Source organism: Choloepus didactylus, chromosome 2, assembly GCF_015220235.1.
Source record: "Choloepus didactylus isolate mChoDid1 chromosome 2, mChoDid1.pri, whole genome shotgun sequence".
Taxonomy (NCBI): Eukaryota; Metazoa; Chordata; class Mammalia; order Pilosa; family Megalonychidae; genus Choloepus; species Choloepus didactylus.
The window spans coordinates 17,564,152-17,577,575 of NC_051308.1; the positions used below are offsets into that span (position 1 = coordinate 17,564,152).

At 38.1% G+C, this 13,424-nt stretch overlaps 1 protein-coding gene and 1 pseudogene across 7 annotated transcripts in view; both read right to left on the reverse strand.

Annotated features, from left to right (window-relative positions):
- PCNX2 (pecanex 2) overlaps positions 1-13,424 on the reverse strand; it is a 380,796-nt gene that overhangs the window by 149,024 nt on the left and 218,348 nt on the right. The gene's annotated exons all lie outside the window — the stretch shown is intronic.
- On the reverse strand, positions 101-13,120 carry LOC119526811 (annotated as a pseudogene).

Below are 13,424 nucleotides of genomic sequence, written 5' to 3' on the forward strand. Positions count from 1 at the left end.
AGAAAACTGATCTCTTTACATATGATTATTACTAGGACCAATAAAATGAGCTCTCAGACAACATTAAGGTGGAAAGTAAAGGATGGAGAGTTGGAAACAATCACATGGGCCCATCTTTGAAGCGTGGGGTCACGTCTGCAGCTGGGGGTGCTTTCTGGGCTTTCCGCTTCCTCTTTTTAAACTTCACATCAATAATGAAATCCCTGTGCAACATACACAAATAAGAGAAACTGACCTAAAGCCCTAACACAATGAATGTATTATGTTCTTTTAAGAATACATGACAAAGGAAATACCATAGAGAGTTAGGTCTATTCCCATAAGATCTAAGATTTAAAATCTGACCAACCAGAATTTGCATCCAGCTCCACTGACCACTAGTCATGTGACCTTGAACAATTCATTTCATCTCTCTATGCCTTAGTTCTCTGTCCCCGCCTGTCTCCTGAGTCTAATATTAGGGAAGGGAACAGCTCTCTCTCTGACTCCTCATGGCAGAGAGGAAATCTGCTTTCCTCCCTGAGATGGGGTAACACTGCAATGCATACTTGCAGAGTCTCTCACCCACCTCTTACAATTCTTCCTTTGGTGGAGTGTGGGTGAGTTACGGCTGATATGATTGGTCAGAGCAGAAACTTCTTGAGGCCATATTATCCGGTGGGGGGGGGGGTGTGTGCAAATACTTCATTCCTGACTCAGGGGTCGGTGGCAAGAGCCAGGGCTCTCCTTTGCTTCCCTCTCCGTTGAGGTGAGTGCACCAGATTCAGACCCAGGATGCTCAGATAGGTCCATCTCATTCCCTCCTGGTGCCTTGTGTTCTGCTACTAATAGTGTGACTGAGGTAGGCTGGAAATCTGTCACCAGATAGCTGGGTAAATAAACCAGCTCTGCCTGTGAACCCGATTCTCTCCACAGGCAAGTCTCAAAGTCTAAATTTGCAAAGGTGGAAGGTGATGCCAGCAGATTTCTGGAATCCCATACTTCAAAAATTATAGTAAAAACATATTCTAATAATCTATAGTGAAAATCTGAGAGAGTCATGTAATTTGTACTTTGTTTGGGTTGTATACAAACCAACACCAACCAACTATGAAAGAGATACGATGTACATGCACAGTAGCAGAGTAACGCAGAAATGACATAAAATGGGCTATCTCCTCCAGGTTTCTCATCCAGGATTTGAGGACAAGTTTTACCTATTTCCAACCTACTTCACCGGGAATTCATGTAAAAGATCTCAGGAAACAGCACACAAACCAAACATTAAGAACAAACATTTTATTTTCTGCTTTATATGGCTTATGCTTCTATGTAAGAATGCATACACTTTATAACTTAAAAACACAAAAGCTGCATTTATTTTTGTTATAATTATGAGGGCAGGTTTGGCATTCAGAAATTTTACCTGAAAAGAATTAACTTGAATAAGACAGAAATGGTAGGAACGGATAGAGTGAAAATATTATATGACATTGGAAGCAAAGTATTGAGAACAACACCCCAACAATTAACCTGATAGAAGAGAGATGCAGTGAGATACAAGAAACTATCAAGATAAAAATGAAAGGAAATTTTAGTCATAAATGAATCAGGGAGGATGAGTTGGAGGAGAATCAGGATGTTGGTAGGAATTCAACTTTGGATGTTCTTTTTTTTTTTTTCATTAGAGAAGTTGTGGGTTTACAGAACCATCATGCATAAACTACACTGTTCTGGATGATCTTCCTTTACGTCTATGTGACTAAATTGTGCTGATTCCATGTGTACATATCAGATACTTACATATCTGTTCCTTCCTTTCTATCCTTACTTCTTAGTCCCTCAATATTGTTTGCCTAAAAAAATTATACTTGTCTTTTATCTAGATAAACTCTCTCATGTGTGTACACTGAATCCCATTCCCTCTTAACTACTTAAGGACTTTTCTTTTGCAACCATTCCTCATTCTCCTGCTTCACCAATTTTTCTTTCTTTACTAGATCATTCTCATCAGCATATGAACAGCTGTAATATCTTCTGTCCTAAAACAACAACAACAACGATGATAGTTCCACCATTCCTTGACCCTACATCTCTTTCCAGATGTAGGATATTTTCCAGATTTCATCTCATTTCTTTGCTCCTCTTTGTAGCATTTTCTCTAAAAATGTTTTGTCTATACTCACTTTCTCTACAACATTTCCTTCCTTTCCCTTCTGAGACCACTCCAATCAGAGTCTCAGCCAAATTAATTCCATGAAAATGTCTTGTTAAGCTCACCATGACTTCCACATTGCTATATCCAGTGGTCAAGTTCAGTCCTCATTTTATTCAACCTCCCAGCAGTATTTGACCCAGCTGATTGATCATCCTTCCTGAAACTCCCTGGGTGAACTTAACCAGTCCCATGGTTTTAAATATTGTCAATATGCTGATAACTACTAAAATATATCTCCACCACAATCATTTTTCTGGATTCCAAACAAGTATATTTCAACAATTTGTTCAACATCTCTTGAATATCTAATAAGTGTCTTGAACTTAACATGCCCCAAACAAGGCTCTTAAATTCCATGCTTTTCACTTAAATTTACTCCTTCCCCTTTGTTCACCATTCAGTCATTCCACAAATTTTTACTGAGCACCAACTATGTGCCAGGCATTTTTCTAGATGCAAGGGATAATTAGTGTACAAAGCATTACAAAATTCTTGCCCTCATGGAGCTTTCATTCAAATATGGACAATATGTAATGAAAACAATAAATAAGTAAATTACATACTTAAATCATGCAGTATGTTAGAAGGTGATGGATGAAGAAGATAAAGAGTACTGGGGTGGTTCAAGTGGGTTGCAATGTAAAATAGGATATCTTGGGAGGCAGAATTGAGGAGGTGATATTTGAGAAGCAAGATGTCATTTGAACACCATCATATTAAATGGCACCACCCAATCACCTAGTTTCTCAGGTGAAAATCCTTTCCCTACTTTCTTTCACAGCTTACATCTCTAATCTATAAGAAAATCTACTGATTCTACCTTCAAAATCTATCCTAAATTCAACCACATCTCTCTGCCATCACCCTAGTCCAAAGTTACCATAATTTCTTACCTCAACCACTGAAACATCCTTCAAACTGGTCTCCTTGTTTTCTTTAATGTCCCCATATCCCCAGAGAATAATCCAGCTGGCAGCCAGAGGAATCTTTAAGACTTTGTCACTATCTTATTAAAGGACACCCAATGGTTTTCCATTCAAACTATAATAAAACCTGTGGTGAACAAATTTTATTTAGCAGATCTCAAAATTCATGCTCCCATTAGTATAAAGCTAATATTGTGAAGTAGCTGCCCAGCTGAGGATTACATTTCCTGGCTATCCCTTGAATATAGGAAGGCCATGTAACTAGTTCTTGCCACCAAAAGTGATTGGAAGTTATGCGTGTCATTTCAGGTTGATGTGGGTATGTACTGGGTACATGGTTGTCTATGCTTCTTCTATCTGCTGGTTCAATGATAACTTGAGAACAGAGTATGATGGGTCCACAAGATGAAAGAAGCCTGGTCTCCAAGTCACCTTTGCCTTCTTATATGCAAGAAAGAGCTACTAAAAAGGCTTTTGACCAAATCCCCATGGGACTTTGCATGAACAAGAAATAAACTTTCATTGTCCTAAGCCACTGAGATTTGGGGGGTATTTGCTATGGCATTACTGTACCCTGACTAACAGAGAATCCAAAATACTTACCATGTTTTAGAAAACCCTAAATGATTCAGCACCTGGTTACCTTTCCAATCTCATTTCCAGCCAGATTCTGCATTACTCATTCTCCTCCACACTGGCCTTGATGATGCTCTTGAATATTATAAATGCCAAGTTTGTTCTCTCCCAGGAGCTTTGCTCTGCTGTTCCTTCCATTCAAACTCTCCTCTCCAGATATTTTCATGGCTCACTCCCTCACTTTTTTCAGATCTCTGCTCAAGTGGTTACATCCTCAGTGGATCCTCTCCTGACCACCCATACTAAAACAGCCTTCTCCCCTCACTCTCTCTTTACCCTGCTTTTTAAAATTTATAAAACATATCTCTATTTGACATCTTCTTGTTTATTTATTTGTGTTTATTGATTGTCTATTTTCCCTGCTCCCAAGCTCCATGAGAGCGAGAGCTAAATTTCTGTTGAGTAACAATGGGCTCCTTAGCTCCAGCTTCATTACATTCTACCTGTTTTTCTGCTACGTTGCCTCCAAATATCAGTTTAAAATGCAAATCTTAACTGTGGTATTTCTGCTTTCGGCCCATTAATAGCTCTCCACTGTCTGTGCATTCTAAGCACCTTAACATGGCATATAAAGTTTCCATAATCTGCTGCTTAGTAACCCTCCAGAGTCATCTTCCATCAGTTTTCCACTTATTCTATACTGAATTTTTTATCATTACCTTAATTAACCATGTTGGATTTTAAAAACTTTTTGTTGAATTTTTTATAACAGAAACGTACAAATCATACACATGCAGATGTGTCAACAGCGCCTAGACGAAGAGACAGAACACGACCAGCAGCCTCAGGGCCCCATGCCTGCTTTCAGTCCTGCCTCGGCCGAGGCCCTGGAGGGAGCCAAAAGGTAGCCACTGCCAAGGCCCTGGACACCACTGCTTAGGTTTTCCTATTATTCTCGAGTGTCTTTTGTCCAACATTATGTTTGTGACAGTCATCCACATTTTTGCATGCGGTTGTAGTTCATTCATTCTCATTGCTGTATAGTAATCTCCTATGTGAATCTACCACTGTTTATTTTTCCAGCTTACTGGTGATGGGCATTTGGATAGTTTCCATTTTGTGGCTGTTATGAAGAGTGATGCTGTGAACATTCGTGTATGTGTCTTTTGGTAAATGCGTGTACACCAATATTCATAGCAATATTATCCACAATAGCCAAAAACTGGAAACAAGCTGAGTGTCCATCAACAAATGAGTGGATAAATAAAGTATGGTATCTACTCACAATGGAATATTATTTGGCCATAAGAAAGAATGAAGTTATGAGATATGCTGCCACATGGAAGAACCTTGAAAACATGATGCTCAGTGACATTAGTAAGGTAAATAAGGACAAAAATTATAATAAATCACTAAAGAGATGACTAGAAAGAGCAAATTTGCAGAGATAGAAAGCAGATTAGAGGTTATGGGGGACATAGGAGAGAGGGAAAGAGGGAGTGTTTGTTTAAAGAAAAACGTATACATTCAGGGGGTATATATCTAGGTGTGGAATTGCTAGGTTGTTAGGTATGCATATCTATATATTCAGTGCCCGTTGATACAGCCAAACAGTTTTCAAATGTGGTAATACTAATTTACACTCCCATGAACAGTGTAAGAGAGTTCTTTCTGTTTGTTCCACATCCTTGCCAAAACATTTTCTCCCTTATTCATTTGAACCACACTGGTGGGTGTGTTGTGATATCATATTATGGTTTTATTTTGCATTTTGTTTGATGACTAATACAACATCTTTATCTTTTCAAATGTTTATTGACTATTTGAATTTATACTTTTGTGACATGGTTCCTCATGTCTATTGCCTGTATTTTTCTCCCTATTGAATTACGTCTTTTTCTCATCGATCACAGGTATGAGTCTTTAGTCAGCTATATGTATTGAGAAAATCTCCTATTTTTTGGTTTGCTTTTCACTCTCTTAATAGTATCTTTTGCAGAAAAGAAATATTTACTTCTCATATACTCTGAATTCTCTTTCGCTTTTTTTTTCTTTTAGGGTCTTTTTGTGTCCTGTTTAAGACATAAGGGTTATGACTATGTTCTCCTATGTTTTCTTCTAAGACCCTTATTGTTTCATCTTTCACATTTAGATCCACAAACTATCTAGAACTGATTATTGTCTATAGTGTAAGAAAGGGATAGAGATACTTCTTTTCCATGTGGCTATTTAATTGACCGTCACCATTTATTGAAAAACCATTCAGTTTTCCCCTGAACTGCAGCTAACCACACTGTTTTATGTGCCTTCGCATGTGCTGGTTGCCTTCTGGAATGCTCTTCAGCCTTTCCTGCTTCATAAATTCCTAATCTTTTTACAGGTCCTGGCATCTTGTCTTCTGCAGCTGCCCTTGACACCCTCACATTATAATCACTAGCAGTGATGTGCCAGGGCAGGCAGTTCAAGCATCCACCCTAGTGGGAGGACTATTTATTACTGACACTGTTTAGAATTACCAGTACATGGTGACAGTAAAAAGGAGTCCATCTGTTAACTGGTTTTGTTATTGTTTTAAAATTGTTTATAAACAATGCACCTGCTTTTTAGCTCCTTCTAAGTGGGCTCCTGTACTTCCCCAGCTTTGGTACTTCACCTCACTACCTTTTATCGGGTACCCATTAGGTGTCTGCCAGACATCGAACCAGGCATTCTGTATATATTATTTCTAGTTTGAAGAAAAAGTATGCTCTTCCTTTGTGCCCTCACTTTATGCTATGACCTCTAAAACTGGAGTACCTGCCCCACTGTGAGTAATTATTCATTTAAGCAGTCCTCTTCCCCACTAGATTGGGAATTGGTAGAGGGTAGGCACTATGTCTTACTAAGTTTTGTGTTTCCAGTACCTAGAGGAATGCCTAGCTTACAGTTGGAGGTTTAGTAAATGTTCAGTTATTATTTTACCAATTTTACTAGTTTGGGGAATTCGTGATAATTAAATTGAACCTATTTTAATCCTATTTTAATCTCATAAAGTACAATCAGTTATAGTTAGGTTTCCTTCTATACAAAACTATTTTTTCCTGAGTTCTCAATTTATAAGAGAGCGACAATGTCAGACTGAGGCCATCATATAAAACACAATTCCGCCTACTTATAAAAACACATTTCTAGAGTTCTATCAACATTTGTCAGCAATTCAGAGCAACATGACAAATTCCTGCAAAAAAAAAATGTAAATGAAGGGAAATATAAGCCAACCTCATGTGCAGTGCTGCTAGAAAAACATCTGATTTAAAATAAATGTTTGAGTGTTTCATCACTGCAGAATGACCTGGGTACTACTTGTATGGGGAGTGTGATCCAGATTTTCAAAAGCCTATCACATTTGCTTTTAGAAAATCATACTTTCCAGAGAGTGGAGATAAGACTGGTTGAGTGGAGGGCACCATCCCACTGCTGTCAACGAGGATTTACCAGGATAGTGACAACAAAAACGAGTTTTCCATAAGAATTTCAGTTTATCCATCTCAGAAATACATAAAGCAATGGATTTCAAAACAAAATAGAAACCACTAGTGAGCACCAAATTCAGCATTCATGCCTTTCCCAATATTTTAGAGTGGAAAGTACTTATTCACTGAGACTCTAGCTCCTCTGTGGTACCCGGTTTGTATGTGTGTGTAAAAACTGTATCACAGACATGATTTTAAAGCAGGTGCTTAAGATGTCCAGGCTTTAGGAAGCCTTGTGTGTTGTTTTTTTTTTTAACACAATTTTATTGAGATATATTCACATCGCATACAACCATCCAAAGTGTACAATCAGTTGTCTATAGTATCATCATATATTTGTGCATTCATCACCACAATCAATTTTTTTACCATTTTCATTACTCCAAGAAATAAAAATGAAAATAATTATAAAAATAAAAATGAAAGTATGAAAAAACACCCAAAATATCACACACTCCTTCACCCTGCCCCCTATTGTTCATTTACTTTTTGTCCCCCATTTTTCTACTCATCTGTTCATACACTGGATAAAGCCACAATGTTTTCACACTCACACAGTCACACCATATAAGCTATGTAGTTATACAATCATCTTCAAGAACCAGGGATAAGCCTTGTTTCTTAGGCACTAATTTACTGTCTGACTTTAGAACAGTGTTTCTTAGGAGCGGCATTTAATACTGCCAATAACATATATAGAGAATGCTTGAGGCTCTAGATCTTTAAGAGATGATAACCGGGTTTCTAGTTAAAAGCAAAGCAAGATGATAGATACAAAGGAGGTTTATGACAAAATTTTGCCCTTTTGAAAGTAAAAAAAATAAAAAAGAACTTCTAGAGAAATAGAAACCAGTTTGCTCATAAGTAACAAAAAAAAGTTTGTTTCGTAATACACCTCTACTTGGGATCACCAAAAAGACTGAGCTGGAAACCAGGCTTGTGCTGCATAATTTCGCTCCAGTTTACTATCTGACGTGCTGCAAGGGAAACGAGTGACAACTGCTGACATCTAAATGTAATATAAATCCTACCACATGCCTTCCACTGATTAATTCTGAATCTCTAGATGAGAAGCCTAGATGAGAGAACAGCAAATACACTTTACACTGTCTGTGCACACCAGCAAGCACAGATATACCCATGGTATAATAAGGGGGAAAACATGTTAGGTGAAGATTCATCCCGAGGCCTGGTTTCCCTGGTCGATGTTCCGTCTAACATCTAGCCAAAGTAGGGGGGAGAGGACTGGAGGAAAAGGAGTTAAAATAAGTACCCAGGAAGGACAGAGTAGTGATTTCAGATTCTGCTAACCCTGTATACTACCAACTTCAGTAATTTATCCCAATGAAATGCTAAAATCTCTAGAAAAAGAAAACATTTTACAGATGAATGGAATCCATAGTGAGTTTTTATATTTAGAAGAGGCAGGGGACCAAATAGAAAAAATGAATAACAATGTAGGAGGAAGATAAAAGTGTAAGTGCAGATTTATGAATTCCAAAAGATTAAACTTAATCCTTTCATATGGAGCAACCATAACAAACTGAACAAACTGATAAAATGGAAAGCTTACCAATGCAATAACATGATAAATATGTTTCTTCAGTCCCCAAATTGTCTCAGTATTGATAAAGTTAAAAAGAAAACCTTGCTATTCTGTTTTATTGCCTCCTTTCTGTAATGTCTTGAATATGCAAAGAGACCATGAAAAGACATTACTTTAGCATTATTATTTCTCTTTTTCCTGGAATATTAGACCCTTGAGAAAAGGAATGTAGGCTAACTATGCCACTTACAAGTTTATATACAACTTATTTCTCCTGAAGGCTTTAAATTTTCTTAAAGAGTTTTTAGGTTGTGTTTTATTTAGTTGCTTAGCTACTAAAATAAGTCCTGTTCAATAATTAAAAGTTAATCAAAAATCCTCAGAGTGTTTTATCTTTAGGAAGACAATTTTCTCCAATTCAAATCTCGAATTACGTTTTAAGCTGCGATGATACAGGGCTTCCTGCTTTATAGAGGTCAGACATATTTATAAGCATTTCATTAGGGATGCAGCATAGAGCGACTGACCCTGGTTTACCCCTGAGGCATCTAAAGCAGAGACCCTGCAAATGTTATTATCATATCCAGGCTGTTAGCATCCCCTGGTTATAGGCAATTCCTTTTTCCTATGGGTGTTTCTTACTCTTATCTTTCTTGCTGGGCCAAAGCTCAGATTGTCAAATCCTTGGCACTAATATGTACACGCCATGGTTTCTTCTCTGGAAATAGACTTCATTTTCAAAGTCAGTCACACAAATCAAGGGTAACCCTTCCTAAACATAAGGAAAATCACTTCGCCCTGCCGCTCAAAGCCTTTGAACTCTGCTTACAGTAAATCCAAAGTCCTTATGAGGCTCTACTAGGCTCTGCAGGCTCTGCCTCCTGCCAGTCTCTCCAGCCTCCCCTCTTGCTCCCTGCACGCCAAGAACACCAGACTTTGTTCCACAACAAGCCAACTCAGGGCCTGCCCCTATCTTCGCAGGTCAGAAATCTACTTCCCTCCACACTGAAAGCTAACCCCTACTTACCCTTCTGGTCTCATTGTAAGTGTCACTTCCTCAAAGAAGCCTTTATTTACCCTCGAATCTAAATTAGGACTCCTTTATACCCCCTCAAACTCTTCCTTCATTGTACTTCATTGAACATATATGTTAATCTGTGCGATGAATGTCTTTTCTCCAGGTGGGTGGTAACTACAGCCAGCAAGGCCATGGTTTCTCTGTCATATTCAGCATTTAGTACTGTGCCTTGTCCATGGTTGCTACTTAGTAAATTCAGGCAACTTAATTGATTGATTAATAAGATTTAATTAACTAGACCTAGTAAAGCCAAGTCTGAGGAGAAGCCCAACAGAATAGAACACTGGTGCTGGTACTTCCAAGGTAGGACGTGGCCTGCCTCGCAGGGGTTACCGGGTTTACTCCCGGCCAAAGCACTTCCTTGTTTTCTCATGAGGTATCTCCCACGGGACAAGTCCACAACTGTCCTCTCAACACCTCCCAGCACCCCGCACCTGATGGATGTTCTTCAAATGTTTTTGAATGGATTAAAAAGCATTATCAGGTTCAACTCATGATAAACTTCTCACAGAAAACAAGGTGGTAAAGAACAACATCAGGGAGTCAGAATATCTCAGGTTTTCATTTTTTGAGAAAAATTTTTTTCAATCATTTTCTTTGTGGTTTTTGACTTTGAAGCCACAGTTAGAAAATTCTTTTCCTCTTCCCTAACCAAGATCACATTTTGATTTGTATTTTCTTGCAGCACTATCTGGATTTCTTTCTTCTCTTCTTTCTTCCTCACCTTTCCTTGTTTTTGTTTTTGTTTTTAAACATTTAACTCTTTAATTCAGCTGGAATTTCATTTGCTAAAAAGTATAACTCAATTTTTTAAAAATGTTTAGCCTATTTTCCCAAAACCATCCTGCTGATTTTTTTTCATTAGTTCAGTGGGAATAAAAATGAGTCTTTTTCATCTCTTCAAAGGGATGGAGACACCCTTGGGAGACTCGGCAATAAGCGCTTTGTCTTCTTGACATGAAAGTACTCCATTATTAACAAGATGCAGTATTTGAAAGTGAAAATAACTCATGAATTCATTGATAAAATTTTCACCTGAAGAGGGTTAGGTCAACATTTACCCTCTCAAATGTTCTCACTCTGGCCATAGGACGAAAGATACAACTTCTCAGAACAATCATCCAGCCAAGGGTAGAGGTGGTGCTATTACTCATTTTTGTATTCTCAACATCCAGCCCAGAGTCTAGTACATAGCAGTTGCTCAATAAATGTCTGAATTAGAAAATCACAATTCCTCCCCCAAGTTGACTGTGATTTGTATGTCATTTAAATTACAGGGTCACTTTAAAATATCATTTTTATTTTGCTATGGGCATCTCCATATGTTATCCTATCATAAAGTGCTATGAAGGTTAAACTGCTTCAGGTAAGACCCCATGTTAGGAGACTGACAAGACTCCCCACAGGAGCTTCTCCTACTGTAGCTAATACCTGACATTATTCCATAAAATGGCCTCCTAGCCTTCCATATGCATATTGTGCTAACATAGCCCAAAGCTGCTGCATCCTGCATACAAATCGTGCTGCAAATTCAGACTTCCTGATTTTTTGTGTTATGTATTTTTATACTCCTCCAATTACTGACCATTCATTTTATTTTGACATAGTTTAAGATTATCAGCACTTTTGGAGATAAATGAAAATATCTCTATAAAAACTGGAAATATAAAAAATTAAAAAAATAAAAATATAGTGCTCCTTGAACCTTCAGTCTCAAAAGTTCCATACTTGGCTAATAAGGTGCTGTCTATAACATTGTCTAATCCATCATTTTCAGCATGATTCACTTAGATTGGTGAAAAATACAGCAAAAAAAAAAAAAAAAAAGAGCAACTTCATTCATACCCATTAATAGCACCATGACTGCTAAATTGTACCATAAATAATAGAGTTTTAGTCTCTTAGCTCAAATATAGTTGGAACTGTTTGTTGAGTGGGGTTAGGATGGGATGAGCTGACTTAAATTAATCTCTAAAGTCAAGAACTGAACTGGTTAAAAAATATGCTTCAATTTACAGTATTCAATATCAGTTGTTTTTTATCATAGTGTATTTTATCATATTCTGAAATTTATGTCAAAGTAAACAGCAACAAAGTATAGGCAACAATTTAAAATTTGTTCCAAGGCATACAGGGCTGATAATTATTGCAATTAAATTCAGTTTAGCAAACATATCTTGTGAGTCTCCCTCTGTACCAGACACCATAGTAAGCACTGGAGAACCAGCCATGCACAAGCAGACATAGCTCACAGTCTACCTGAGAGACCAGTAATTACAAGTGTGGTGAATGCTATGGAAGGGGAAGCTCAGGGAGGAGGTGGGAAGCTAGTTTGCTCTGGATGATCAGGAAAGGACTTCTGGAGGGACTGTTGTTGTTATTTTTCCAACCAACAAGAAGCCATAGCTTTATTAATGATGGAAACAGTAAAAATTTCAAACCAAGCTCCAGTTACGCTTTTGAAACACCAAAAAGGGTCCTCATTTTCAGATGGGTACATTGTTAATTCCATAATAGCATTTGCAATATCATTCCTATTAGACTTCAGGGCTCAGACTGCCTTTGCCCTTGACACCATTTGCTTGTGACATGACCAATTCTACGTCCTTAACTTCCACACCTGTTTCATCAACCTCTTCCTCTTTACTCTCCTCTTGTACAGTTGGAGTCTGTGTGTGTTTCCTTGAATGTGTGAGACAGCTTCACCTCGAACTTTGAATTTCTCAGCAGCTTCTTGCTGTGTTTGTTGAGGTAAATCCTCGATCTTGGCTCCCCCCAAAACTATGTTGGTATCTGAAGCTGGGCTCTTTTAGACAACTGACTTTGAGATAACAAAGAAGATATTGTTAGATTTCTGGATAAGGGCTCTAGTAACCCCTGTAACCTGCTGAAGACCCAGGTTGGATATAGTCTTCTGTGCCTTCTTTTCACTCTGACTCTGTTTTGCCTTAATAACTGGTTCTTCATCAATTTCAGCTGCTACTGGGCCTGTTGTGCCATTGCTTGTATGGGATTCTGTTCCTCCAGCTCTGGTACTGATTCATCACTGTCAGATTCTGTTCCAGATCCTGTCTCAGCCTGGGGCTGTGGCAACTCCTGCTCTGTAGCAGAGATAGTTTCTGCGGCTTCACCAGGCATTTTATGTAGTGAACACAGAACCAAGATGGTGGCAGAAAGATGCGTGACCCACGCGGGTTGCAGAAGGCGGCCTGGCCTCAAGTGGCTGGAGGGATTGTTATTTATTTATTTATTTTTTAAATTCAGTTTTATTGAAATATATTCACATACCATACAATCATCCATGGTATACAATCACCTGTTCACAGTAACGATCAAATAGTTATGCATTCATCACCACAATCTATTTCTGAACATTTTCCTTACATCAGAAAGAATCAGAATAAGAATAAAAATAAAAGTGAAAAAAGAACACCCAAACCATCCCCCCATCCCACCCTATTAGTCATTTAGTTTTTATCCCCATTTTTCTACTCATCCATCCATACACTAGATAAAGGGAGTGTGATCCACAAGGTTTTCACAATCACACTGTCACCCCTTGTAATATACATTATTATATAATTGTCTT